This window comes from Rhinolophus ferrumequinum, chromosome 20, assembly GCF_004115265.2.
Source record: "Rhinolophus ferrumequinum isolate MPI-CBG mRhiFer1 chromosome 20, mRhiFer1_v1.p, whole genome shotgun sequence".
NCBI classification, from domain to species: Eukaryota; Metazoa; Chordata; class Mammalia; order Chiroptera; family Rhinolophidae; genus Rhinolophus; species Rhinolophus ferrumequinum.
The window spans coordinates 31,448,420-31,463,114 of NC_046303.1; positions in this window are offsets into that span (position 1 = coordinate 31,448,420).

The window sequence follows — 14,695 nt, forward strand, 5'->3', positions numbered from 1 at the left end:
AAGCTGAATATAAATGAGCTCTTTATTTGAATAAAATAAAATAGCTGAAAATGGGACAACTTGAATTCTCAATTAGTATGGGTATGGAGTGTTCCATCAGCTCTCTTCCTTAATGGGAGACCACCTTGCATAGGAAGAAGAGATAAAAGGTTGGAGAGCTGGAAAATCAAGCCTCCTCCTCATTGAACACAACTGTGAACTTCCTCAGGAGAGATGAAGTCAGCTGTCCAGGGCCACATGGTTAATCCACAACACTAGGATCAAGGCCAAGGGTGCCTGCCTTATAGGGTAGAGTTCCTTCCACTCACTGTATCTCCTATAAAATCATCCTAAGCCCTGGAGAGAGACTTTCATGTGGTTCTTTGTACTGTACGTTATCAAAGCACTTTACTTCAGTTCTCATACTTTTCCCAACTGCAGCATTGTTATGGTCAACATATTTGTTGATTACTTATCATCTGGCAGACAATGGACTGAAAATGGTACATTCATTATCTCATTTAATCCTAATTACGGCCCTGAGGGAGTAGGTACGGATATACCACTGTTAACATTTCACGGATGTTCAAAGTCACCCACCTAGTAAGGAGTGACTCACCATCTATTTCGGAGGCGAGGGGCTGTACCATCACCCACTTTACATGAAGCTACTGCCATGGAACTAGTCAGGATCTGGTTATTTACTCTTCCTAATGTATAGTTTCTTTTGTTTTCTCTCTATGTTTGGTTTTTGCTTTTAGGCAAATCATTTAAATGGCTTTTAAGTGTAGATTGCTACAGTATTCTTAAACGTGGCCTCTGTCCATTTGGCCTGTGTTTTCATTTACAGTTTTAAATAGTCAGTCACTAATATATATTGGAATTATTTCATGCTAACATAATTGCTTTTTTTTTTTTTGGTGTTTCCATTATCCATAGGAAAAATGTTAAGTCACAGATGAATAAAGTAAGATTAAATATTGTTCACTAGGGATCCAAAACCAAGAAGCGTATATTTCAAATTTTAGATGATAACAATGACTCTTAAAAGCAACATTCATAAAAAGTACCAGAATACAGGAGGCATAAAATAAATTTATCCCATGCAGGGATAGAACCGGCAACCTTGTTGTTAAGAGCACCTTACTCTAACCAACTGAGCTAAGCAGCTGCCCCAGTAATTCCACTATTTTTTATATTAAATTTGAATAACTGATGAAGGTGGTGACTGTGAAATCAACAGGGTTGTTTCCTTTCTTTTTATAAATCCGAGTGAATATTCTGTTCTCTAAAGCTTTTTGCCTATTTGGTTTTAGCATCTATTAACAATTGGGGCCTGAATTATTTTTATATTGGAGTTGCACAGTGGTGATTTTTCTTCTGTTATTTCTAGTATTGCTATTGGTGGGCTGTATTCTATTTAAAGAAATTTCTCTGCTCTTCATCTCCCCTTCTCACTCTTCTACATGCACTCTCTGTTTTCCTGGAACTCATTTACTGTCAGATCATAGAGCGATATCTCGTTTTCTTTCACAGATTCCTACCTGAATTTCTATCTCTAAAATCATTTTGTAGGGATTTAGTTCAATGATCTTATAAAAACTGAAAGCCTCTATCCCATTTTCTTTCCCAGTGACTTAAAACACTACATGGATAAATCCTCCATCATGCAGCTTCTTAGTGCCTAGATCTCTTCATTCCCAATACCCTTTTCCTCCACTCTGCCTCAGCCATCCATTCCCATGGCCATGTTCTATTAACCAAACGTCCTGACCTTTGAAACCTTTATGTCAAGTCTCAGACTCCCCACCAACCACATACTGCCTTCCCAAGTCACTTGTTCAGGCAGCGCCATTGTTATTTTTGAAGTTGTTCCAGCTGCTCAAATCCATTGACAACTCCTGCCCCAGAACTTTCTTGCCTTCCAACAGTCTCCTCTGTGCATAAGTTCTCTCCTTGTCCAGTCTACCTTCTTCCTTCCTTTAATCATTTCCTTGAACATACTCTCAACCACTTTTGTACTTCTCTCCTATTGGGTTCTGTGGAAGAACTCAAATCATTTCTTTATACCCACACCTGAGCAGCTATATGTTGCTTCAGAAAAAAATCACAGAACAGCTGAATGGTTTCTCTTTAAATTAATGTCAAATCACAGATTTGGTCTTCAAAATGCCAGTAATTCTGCTCGTTTTTTTTTAGCAGGTTCGTTTTTCTACTCCTTGCATTAATAATTTCATACCTTCTCTTTCTCTTCAGACTTCCACAATCCCTCACTTACTCACAATTTTACCTGAAAGCCTTGCCTTATAATTCATTGAGAAAAGAGGAAGCAATCAGACATGAGCTCCCTCCTATTTTCCCACCAAATCTACAACTCTCAAGGTAGTTGCCTCTATCTTCTCCTATGCCTGGTGTTACAGTGGAGAAGTTGTTCTTGCTATAAAAGTCCAGTTCTTAGGATTTCCCTTTTTCTGTTGTCCCTTCTTTCTTCTGCTTCATCAAATTTTTTGTACTGATTCATTTTCATCAGCACAAAGATATGCTAATTGCATCTCCCATTTTAAAAAACAACACTCCCTTGACCTTACATTTCTAATCACTGCATAATTTATCTGACCCCACTGTGGTGGTTTAAAATAGGTCCACATATTTGACATTCCTGCCTTCTAAAGGTGAGCCTAATACACCACGCCTTTAGAGTGGGCTGACTCTAAAGTCATTTAGTGACTGACTTCTAAAACATACAAAATGGCAGAAGTGACAGCATGTAACTTTTAAGACTCTGTCATAAAAGGCATTGAGGCTTTCTCCTTGCTCCCTTGCTCAGATCACTCACTCTGGTAAAAGCTAGCATGAGGACGTTTCTCAAGTAGCGCTATGGAGAGTTCCACTTATCAAAGAACTAAGGCGTCCTGCCAACAGCCATGTAGGGGAGCCATACTGGAAGTGCCTTCAGACGACTGCAACGTCAGGAATAAACCTGAGCCAGAACCAGGTAAAACCAAAATGCTTCCAACGTATGACCTACAACAAGAGGTGATATGTTTAAAATAATATGAGGTAATATGTTTTAAGCTGCTATGTTTGGGGATAATTTAGTGCCTCATAATTAATACACCTATCATAAATAAACCCCTTGAAATACACACTGTGTCCACTTATTCATTACCCATTCACCTCTCAACCAACTATGGTCTAGCTTCTGTTTTCACCACACAGAAACTGCTCTTGTCAAGTTCATCAATGACCTCCACGTTGCCAAATCTAATGACCTCTCTTCTCTGCTTTCATCTTCTTGACTTCTTATGAACATTTAGCCTGCTCTACTGTTCTTTCCTTCCTGAGACACTCTTCTGTCTTGGCTTTCACAATATTATTCTCCTCTTACTTTACTGGTTACCCCTTTTGCCTCATTTGCTGGTTTCTGGACCTCACCCAAAACAGAAATGTAATGGTCCGTTAGGGCTAGAATTGGGTGCTCTTTCCTCTTTCACCTCGCCCATTCATTCCAATGAGTTTGCCACCTCTATGCCGATTACAGATGCTACTGTACGTATGAGGGGATTATGTCCCCATCAACGTTTCTGTAGCAAGTTAAAATTATCGTTAAGTCAAAAATGCATTTAATACACCGAATCAAATGAACATCATAGCTTGGCCCAGCGTACCTTAAACGTGCTAGGACATGATATCCGTCAGAAGCGGGTGGCACGGTACAGTGTAGAGTACTGGTGGTTTGCCCTCGCAACGGCGCGGCTGGTGGGGAGCTGTGGCTCACTACCACTGTCCAGCATCACGCCAGGAATCGCTGGCCTGAGAAAAGATCAAACTTCACAATTTGAAAGACAGCATTGAATGCGTATGGCTTTCACACCATCCTGAAGTCAAACAATTATAAGTCAAACCAGTCAGGGACCATCTGTACTCCAAAATTAATATTGCCAGCTCCAACCTTGCAGTCATCCTTGATTTTATCTTTAACCATCAGAAACTCTACCTGATTCTATCTCCAAGTGATAGTTCAGATCTATTTTCCTCCTACCTCCACTGCCAGCTCTGTGGGTGAGCCCTCCACTACCACTTCCCCAAAATAGTTTTCCAAGCGAGCGCCTGTGTATCAGTATTTTCCCAATCCAATTTGTACTCAGTAGCAAAGTACTCAGATCACATTATCTCCTGCTCAGAACCTTTCTGTGTCATCCAGTCTCTTTTCGAAGGCTTGCTGGTCTTGCTTGTGTGATTTGCTCTTCTTCCTTTTCCTCCTTCACCTGGCACCACTTTCCTCCCTGCAAATGCTTGAGCCATGCTGAAGTAGAGGTCATATACCAAGCAAGCTCTTTCCTTCACCTGGAATGTTCCTCCTCCACTCTTTATAAACCTAGCTTCTTCTCTTATTTTCGGTCTCAATTTAATGTCACCTCTTGAGAGCCCTTTCCAATACTTAGAGCAAAAGGCTCAGCAGAGCATGTCTTTAGTAGGCAAACTAACCAATCTGGAGACATACCTCCTCTATCCCGCCCATACACTCCAGGAGACAATGTTCTGCTGTCATAATCATACCAGGTGCAGGTACCAGGCAAATGGGGACCACCTTATTGCCCAAAGCCCAGTGAAATTATTCAAACCAGTGAACCCTAAACTGTTCAGCCTGCCCTGTCTTGCCTTTCCTGAGGAAAGCCCAATAAAGGCAGGAGCCTAACAATTCCTCTTCCGTCTTCTGCCACCTGACCACCTGGTGTCTTTGCCATGTAGTCCTGCATGTTGTGCCAGGCCTCTTGTCTCTAGGACTTGTGAGTATAATAAACTGTTTTTGTTTTTTTCCTGAGCCTCTCTGTCTCCTTTTGTAGCCACACTTGACTAACCATTTCATAAAAGCAAACAAAACAATTTGCTTGCTTACTGTCTTTTTTTTCCCTTCCCCTTTCCTCCCTCCTTCTCTCCTTCTCTCCTTCCTCCTCCTTTGCTTCCTTCCTTCCTTCCTTCCTTCCTCCCTCCCTCCCTCCCTCCCTCCCTTCCAAAAATGTATGTCCCCACCAGAATGTAAATTCCTTGAAGGCAAGGGTATCTTGCTTGCACTGTCTTCAGTGCTGAACAAGTAGTCCTAAGCAATCATCAAATATTGCTAAATGTTGAATGACAAGAAATGTTTCTCCCCTTCACTCTCAATCTCCCACGGCCCCACCCACACACCATTCTAGAGAACAATGTGTATCCAATGGACATGAGCATATCTGGTGAGTCATCACCTCATAGTGATACATGTGGCCTGTTTTTCTTTGAAACAAATGTGCACAGTGTTAGCGTTGACTGAGTGAAGACATGTGAGGCCATAGCTGCTCAGAACCTCCACACCATGTGTGTTGCATGTATATATTTAGGCATTTTCTTCTGAATTATGGGTCATTGTTTCCATAAGTGTTTCTTTTCACATGTTTCAAAGATCAAAATGATATAAAAACATACACAGTGAGAAGTCACCTTCACATCTGCCCCAGGAAATCAATTTATAACTTTCTTATGGATCTTCCTAAAAATTTTATATACATACAAGCAGATACAACTACATATTCTCATTTTTCCCCTTCACAAAAGGTATCAGACTACACACAGTTCTGCATATTCCTTTTCTCACTTAAAGATAATTTTTGACATGTTTCACATCATTACAAAGTGAATTTCACTAATTCTTGTTTTATGGCTGCCCAGTATGTCATAGTTTATTAAACCAGTCCAATTATTTGCTCTGCAATAAGGAATCTTGCACATACTTTATTTTGTATGTGTATAGGTATATCTGTGCAATAAATTCCTGGAAGTGAATCAAAAGGGATAAAAGCTGGGTCAAGGGTAAGTGCATTTTGTAAGTTTAACAGGTATTTTATAAGTCACTGCAGGCACTGTAACATTTGGCACTGTGTAAGAATTTCCCGAAAGCTTCACCAACATGTTTTGTTGTCAAACTTTCAAAGTTTTGCAAATCATTTAAAAATGATATCCCAGTGTGTTTTAATTTTCATTTTCTTATTACAAGTGAGGTTAAGCACACTTTCAGTTATTTAAGGAGATTTGTATTTATTTTTCTGTGAACGTTCTTGTCACTTTTTTTTTTTTTTTAGGATGTTGGCCTTTTTCTTATCAATTTCTCGGAATTCTTTACGTGTAAAGGATGAAATTATTTTTCTAGCTTATCTGTGATGCAATTCTTGATAATGTTTGAATGTTCAAAGAAATAATGTTTCTCACTAGAGCAGAAAGTAGTACCCAAGTTTTCAAACTTTCAAAATCATGGAACCCAGCTGTTCCATCACTTGTAGTATTGAGTTGCAGGATGCATTATTCAGATTTTTCTTCAGAAAGAGCAAATGTAACCAATAAACCAATATACTTATTTGCATGGAGCCTGAAGGCGATGATCACGATAAACGTGACGTGTCACTCCATTTTGAAGAAAACTTAAAAGATTTCTCCTATAATATTATAATGGAAGTCAGAGCTTTCAATGGACTCTCTGTTTTTTCTATCTACATTGCTCCTGCTCTCTGGTCCACATATCCATGAATACCACCCTCTCTACCGGATTCTCCAAGCCTAGGCACCTTCCTTAATTTGTCCCTCTCCCTCACCATCCCTCTGTCCACATCCAGCCAATTGCCAATACTATCAGTACCCCAGCTTCACCTAAATATTTCTCAAAGCCATCCAGTTCTAAGGGCATTGGGAAATACTTAATCCCCATTGCCTCTCCAATTGCCATCATGTATCTCATCCAGAGTACTATAACAAAGGCCTCCAAGCATTCTCTCTGCTTCTAGGAGAGACAAGTCTCCTACTTCTTTCTTACTTCATTCTCATCATTATGAAGTGATGTTTCTAAAACATCTACTGGGTCATGTCACTCCAACAGTTTCCCAATGCCCCTAGGATATAATTCAGTTTTTTAACTTGACCTCCAAGGCCCTGCCTACCTTTCTTGATTCGATTCTTACCATCTTCCTCTTGGTTCTTTATGCTGCAGTCCAGTGGTTCTCAAAGGTGGTCCTTGGATCAGTCGCATCAGCATCAGTGTGAACTTGTTAGAGATGCAAATTCTCAGGTCCTGCCCCAAATCTAACAAAACAGAAACTCTTGGGGTGGGGCTCAGACATCTGTGTTTTAAACAAGCCCTCCAGGTGATTCTTACCATCTGATATGAGAATCACTGCTCTGTCCATACTGGATTTATCTTATTTTGGTTCCAATTCCCCAGTACTTTGCAGATACCCTGCCATATTTCTATGGGCCTCACCACTCCTTCTTCTTCCTGACTAACTCCTACTTCTCCTGGTCATATGATTCAACAAGTATGATAAGTTCTTGTTGAATCATATGTTATAATTTGTTGGATCCACCTTGAGGTGTGATCCCAACTAGCCTCATTGAGGATCTAAGGATATTGATGAGGGAGCCTCTAAAAGGACGTAAAGTGGAAGATTAATCTGGTAAGGCCCTGCCTGGCAAAGAAGGACCCCTGGCTGTATCCCCCCTTCACTTGGTACTTGTATCAGCCTGGTTGGGGTCTGGTACTCCCCCTGCTAAATACACTCAGCACAGATAACTCCCAGGACATCACAGTCTGTACCTAAGTCCTGAGTGGGGGCAGACCTTCCCCATGGTGTTCAGGAAGTAACTGAACAAAGGATTAGACATTTACCATGTGGCTTCATTATTAGCTGAATCCTCAGAATGAAACTAAGAACTTTACTTAAATTCAAGTATATCATATTCCCAAAACAATGTAAATCAGTGGTCGTCTACATTTTTTCTCCTCCCAGCAGCACAAGACATATCAATGACAGGTTGTTGTTCATACCCAGGTTTTAAACACTGGTCACTATGGCTGAAGATAATGTTTCCTAATGTTCTAAAATCCATATCCTCTTTAAAAACAAAGAGCTTTATTGAGATATAATCACATCCTTTTTTGATTTGCTGTTCTCTCCTTCTATCACCATTTTTCCCTCCTGGGGAAGATTCACCGATACCAATGATCTTTTTAAACTGAAAGTTGTATGATTATACATGTGATAAAGATACATGGTTTAACATTTTCAGACATCATAGAAGGTCATACAATAAAAGCAAGGGCTCTATCCATAATCATTGACCTCCCCAGTATCCATGACCCCAATCTTCCAGTCATGTAACTACTGTTTAATTTGTGTCTAGATTGTGTTTATGTATACTGTACACATACATACTATATAATTTCCCCTATTTTTTATACCTTAGGATTATAATATATGTACATTCTGCCTCTCCTGAATGGCATTTTGATTATCAGTGGTGTTGGCTTAACTAGATCTATATATTGTGCTACTTCCTGTTTAGACAAATACTATTGCATTTGGTCCATGTCAGCTCTTTGAAAAGCCCTACTGTATGTGTAAAAACAGAAAGACCCAGAGGCAATAGGTGATTTTTAAATGTAAAAGATAGCTACACAAGAAGCTAGAATTTGACCTCAGGACTTTTTAATTCATTTGTCCTTCTCTTTCAATAACAAGTCCTTTTATGACACCAATGTACTCAAAAATGGTCTCTGGACCAAGCCAACATGGCCTCTTCACAGGGTCTTGTTGCTGAGTGACTTTAGTAGCCTTCAAAAATTAGACGTGGATGAGGGCTAGAGGTCCCTTTCCCCACACACAGTCTCACTGCCAGGTGTCATGGTTCAATAAACACAAGGTTCAAACCCAAATTGATCACACACAAATGAATTTTTTTTTATTTATTACCAAGGAAGCATGAGAATCATCCTATGATCCATTGTTCTGTGAACTCAGTGAAGTTCCAGCTCTGTCCTCTATTTCAACAAACTGTATTTCAACAAGCACATGACAAAAAGGTTTCAGTCTGAGACAAAGTTCTGGAAGGAGGATTTAGATCAAAGCAAACTCTTCCTTGGTCAATAGGGTGGACACAACACGCAACAGTGTTCTAGAGCCAGTGCTACGATCTGAATGTTTGTGTCCCTGCAAAATTCATGTGTTCAAATCCTAACCCTTTGTGGAGGTGATTAGGTCATGTGGGTGAAGCCCTCATGAATGGAATTAGTGCTCTTTAAAACAGACCCCATACAACAACCTTGCCTCTTCTGTCATGTGAGGAGACAGCAAAAAGATGGCAGTCTAGGAAGCAGGCTCTTACCTGATACTGAGTCTGTTGGTGTCTTGATCTTGGACTTCCCAGCCTCCAGAAATGGGAGAAACAACTGTTTGTTGTTTATAAGCCACCCCGTCTATGTTTTTTGTTACGACAGCCCTAATGGAGTAAGACAGCCAGGAACCCATTCCATTGGTGGGAGGATGCTGGTTTCCTTGCTCTGGTTCTTAGTCTAGGCGAGTTGGAGCTGCTTGTACAACATATCTTGTTAATCCACATATTTTGCCTTCACCATGAATAATTCTCTCTCATATCACTTGAACTAATGAGTGAACCTAACCAGGGTTGGTATTTGAATGACTAATTATGCTATTCAGATGATATCTTAACTGTCTATATAAGGTTTAAAGTGAACACACACCACCCCTCTGCCTAAAGTGAAGAGTTTTAAAACAAATAATAAATGATACAGCACCCTCAACCCAAGAATGTGCCTCTTTCTTTACTCCCTTCTTCAGGCTATCCTGGGAAGCAGCAAACACAGTGATAAGAAATACAAACTCTAGAGTCACTTGACCTGACGCCAAATGGAGTGTCTGACACTTCTTAGTTATGTAACCTTAAGCAAGTTATTACCTAATCTCTCTAAGTTTCACTTTCCATACTTGCAAAGTGAGGATAAGAAGAAGACATGTAATAATAAAGAAGTAATACAAAATGCTTAGCACATGGGATAATTATTTTTTCATCATCCACTCCATTTCTTTTTAAAATCCGAATTTTCCTTCTCCCAAATCTACATCTTAAGTACAAAGTTGTGTAGCTAGCACTAGAAGACCCAGTGGTCGATGAGATGGGGGTCTCTCCCCACAATGAGTCTACCCTGTCACATGGAGGTTCAGATGTAATTGATAGTTAATGTCTATTGACTTCTCACAATGTACCAAGTACAATATTGAGCAATTTGCACTCATCATAAAACTTGATTTTAAGCCACCTATGAAGTGGATGTTCTTTTACAGAAGAGGACACTTTAGTGTAAGAAAGGTGAGCACCTTACGCAAGCTGGATCCAAACTTGGGCAGCTTGAGCCTCAAACCCTGCGTGCCTGTACCACACCTCCCGGCCCCTCACTTTGGGAGCACTCCTCACTTCTTCATATCTCTCCTCCTAAATCCTCATGAAAATAGCATTAAATTTCTCCTCTGCTTGAAATTTAAAATTAATCATCTTCAAAGTAATTATCAGTACAATTCTAGATGTTCCGTTCTTCCAGAGCTTTAACAGTGGCAGCACAGTAAATGACACAGGCTCCGGAGACAGACAGACTGCCTGACACGGCCCTGCCACTAGCCAGCTGTGTACCTAGGGCACACTACATAGCCATCCTGTGCCTTAGTTTTCTCACCTACAAAATGGGGATAATGTTACCGACCTCAAAGGTTGTTCTGAGAATTCAGCTAACATAGTCAAAGTTCTAAGCACAATGGAAGGCACATAGTAGGTGCTGCACAAGTGGTAGGCTTTGTTATTTAAACTATAATTATGTATTCATACTGTCATTAAGTATCCCATAGGTCAAGGACCACCTTTTCTTTTTCGTTTCTTCGTATCTCCAGGTCTGATAAATCCTGTTCTCTCAACACATATTTTACCATGTTGAACTCAATAGAACTACTATTTCTTTCTATTGGTAAATGAAAACAGATCATGCGTGGAGATGCTCTTTTGCTCTGCCCAGATTGCTGTCTTATTCCTGTCTTCCCTCTCTCTCGAGCTTGATCTGCATTAGGAGAGGGGAATGTGCATTTTTCCACTGAAGACCTAGAAGAAAGAAAGATTAAGGAGTCTTTTGAAAGTCTAACCTCCCCAAAAAACTATTTTCCCTTCCCTCCACTCTGCTCATTTTCCTGTTACCGATTCATTTCTGTTCCTTCACTTTTCCCTATTTTCCTTTTCCCATCCATGATGGAGGAAGATACTGATATTCCTAAAACCCCCCAGCCCACAGATTGAACTGGGCACCCACCACATTCAGCACTTTGAGGCAGGGCATGAAGGCCAGGAGATAAGGTCCTGCGCCTTGAATCTTGGAGAAGGGTGAGTTAAAGCTCTTCACTTCGATTATCTTCTATTATTACCTCTCCCAGCGTGTCAGGAGCGATTCCCCGTCTCATATCACGTTTTACCTCCCAGAAACCTCACGATGAGTCTCTGAACTCGAGCTTCCTGAGCTCCCTTCAGTTTCCCATTCAGCCTATTTAAAGAGCTGAGGTAGAATTCCGCAGCTTTTAGCAGCAAACTCCCTCTATCCACCAACGGGTGTGTTCTTCCCAAAGCTGCCAAGAGAACACTAGACTTTTACCTACAGCTCCGAGCTCCCTCTCTATACTTCTAGCCTTGAAGAAAAAAAGAATCCCGCGAGTCAAGATTTCATCTTGAACCTCGCGCATGAAGGTGTCCTCGAATCTCCTGCGTCAAGGGAGCACTGACCCCCGCGCATAAATATGGCCTTAAACCCGGGGCGGCAGGACGGGGCGGGGCCGGGAGACCAAAGCCGCGGCGCCCTCGCAGCACACCTGCCGGGAGGTGTGGGCGGGCGGGGCGGGGCGAGCACCAATCAGGGGGCGGAGCCGGGAGCCTGACCTCCACGCCCTCCGGGAGGATGGAACCGGTTCATCGCCACTGGGTACCCGGACCCTGGAAAAACTATTGGTCCTGACCCTGCTGGGGCCGGCCTGGCCCTTATCGGGGAGAGGTTAGCGGCGTTTAGGTGAATTGGCATCTTGATGGAGCGTCTTCGGCTCTGTTTCCTCTTCCAAGTCAGGTCAAGGGCCATCCGGTGCCGCTTTCCTACCAACTAGGAATGAGCAGCTTAGGAACCTCACTCCTCAGGTCCACCTAGCAAACTATCCCTTGAGAAGCACTGGTAGGAAAGTGAGCTAAATGCCTGCCTTTCCTAAGATAGAGCCGAAATGCCCCCATTTATTTTCTGAAAGTCATACCTACCCCCTTCCTGGTAGCTCTCAGCCTTCTCCTGCAAAAACTAATTCAGTAGGAAGCACTGGCTTTGGGGGAGGGGACCAGGCTACCACGTGGATGTTTATGGCTGACTCTGGATTTGCCCAGAGCCAGTTAAGCATTGAGAAGTACTGGTTGCAGAACTCATCCCAGATTAAAAGAGCTATTCAGACAGCAGGGGAACGAGCGGAAACCTGCAGGTGGGAACGGGCATGTTGTAGGTATCTGACTTTTTGAAGTGGAAGAGCTAGTGGTGATAGCCAGAAATATCTCAGAAACAATAAATACTGGGCCAGGAAGAAGAAATGTTAGGAGGTGATGCGCATTTCTGAGTGGATCTAAAGCCTCTGCTTGCCTTCAGGGTGCTTTTATGTATTTCTCTAAGTACAAGCTGGTCTCCTTAGAGGCTCACATCTGGAATCTACTGAGGAGCCTGATGCCTTTTGCTAATACTTTCTAGTTCAGCTTGAGTGTATTTATTTTATTGTTACATTTGCTCCCTCTCCATCCAAGTGAGAGAATCATAAGAAATTATTATTATTATTATTTAAAACGTGATTGTAAGATAATTCTAAGTGTAGAGTCTTCCTGAATACAATTAAACAGATTTAAAATTATCTCTGGTATTTAAAAGAATGCTTCACTGTGAAAACAAGAACACTATTGAAAAATAATGTGGCCAATTGTTTAGATTGTGGTCAGTTAAATAAATTTATATGCTTGCAAAGTAAGTTGGAATAAAAATTTTTAAATTAAAGTTAAAGCAAAGGCTAAAGGATTTGGCTATTAGGAGACCCTGTTGAATTTGGGGAAAGCAGTTTGGGGGAGGGGAGGGGATCAAAAGGCAAGACTATAGTGGATTTAGGGGAGCCAAGGTACAGATTTATAATAGACTATACTTTATCAAATTAAATAATATATCTTGTACATTTAAATTAATAATACTGTGCAGTTACCCATACAATTAAATAGTATCATTTATTTGGGCAGCCAAGTGTTAAATGTATAACTGCATTTTAGTCTTTCAACAATAACTGGGTGAGGCTAGCTGATACAGTGTCCACATTATATAAATAAATGAAATAAAAGGAGGTGCCTCCTTGTTGTATCATCCATAAATGCAGAGGAAGAGAGTTAATGCTTATGAAGGTAATTAAAGACAGTGTTTAGACACTGATTTTGGAAGCCGTGCATTGACTTCCATTGACTTCCAGTGTTTTTATGTTCTACAGACAAAGAACTAATGCATCTTGAGAAGTGGAGCCAGTAGAACTCCAGAACTGCCACCTTATTGAAGGGATTGGTATGTATGTGACAGTACCAAGAGGGGCCAGTACAGTTCCTCGGTCACCATGTACCTGACTGAGGCTGCCAAGGCTTTAATTCCCTGCTACCCTTTAAACCCGCCTCTGGGAGCTTCCACACCATACACTTTACCTAAGGGGTCTCTTAAGGGTCAAAACTAGTGGCTTTTTCTCAGTTCTTTTTCTTACTGATGTCTTTCTACCATTTGAAGAATATCATTGACTAGTTCTTGGTTGGTCCCTTGCTAAATAAACTCTCCCCCTGTCCCTTCTATGATATTTCGCACTCCTCTCTGTCTTCTCCTGTTGCCTCTTACTTCTTTTCTTTCATCTTCCCTTTCCTTGATGACATTCCTGGCTTCAAGTGTCACTTCCTTCAAAATTTACCTGCAGGTACCAAGAAGAATATGTCTTAACCCTTACCCACCAGAACCTCACAGCCTACTGAGGTATCTTTTTAAAAATCCATAGCTACGTAGGTCCCTCACCTCTCAAACAGCAGGTCTTCTTTTCCAGTGTGAAATCTACTTTATTCTACGTAACAGCTCTAGTATTTCCTCCCTCACCCACCCACAATCAGCTCTTGATCTCGACTTCTCCTATGCATGATGACCCATTCTCAAAGACACTCAGTTCACAATCCAGGCACCATGTATTTTCCCCGACATTCCTACTAGGAAAAACAAAAAACAAAAAACAAAAAACAAAAAACCTCAGCTAGATTCTGTTCACTGTTTCGGGAATGTGTTCTTTCACTCTCTCACCTTTACTTATGAAATTCCCCCAACTGATTTCTTCATCTCTGCTTGCTGAAATCAGCTGCAAGCTGGAAAGTTCTCTCCTACCTCTGAATTTTCACAGCACTCTAAAAGTCTGATTCACTTGTGACACCTACCACAGCTTTATTTTATAGCTAGCAGTGTTTTCTCTTTTTTTCTATATTAGATTGCAAACTCCCTAGGGTCAAGGACTGTGACTTATTTTCAATAAGTGACAGGATGACAGCATAGTTTATTGTGATATGAGCTTGTTATAGATCTACCTATACTAGATAGACAGATAGATAGATGATAGATAGATAGATAGATAGATAGATAGATAGATAGATAGATAGATGATAGATAGATAGATGATAGACAGATAGATAGATGATAGAATCATAAAGAATAAGAATCCTTTTTGATTGCGGTTTTCTTTTCTTTTTCCTCTTAATTTCTAAAAAGGTTGCCTGGCCCTTGTACTCCATGGTC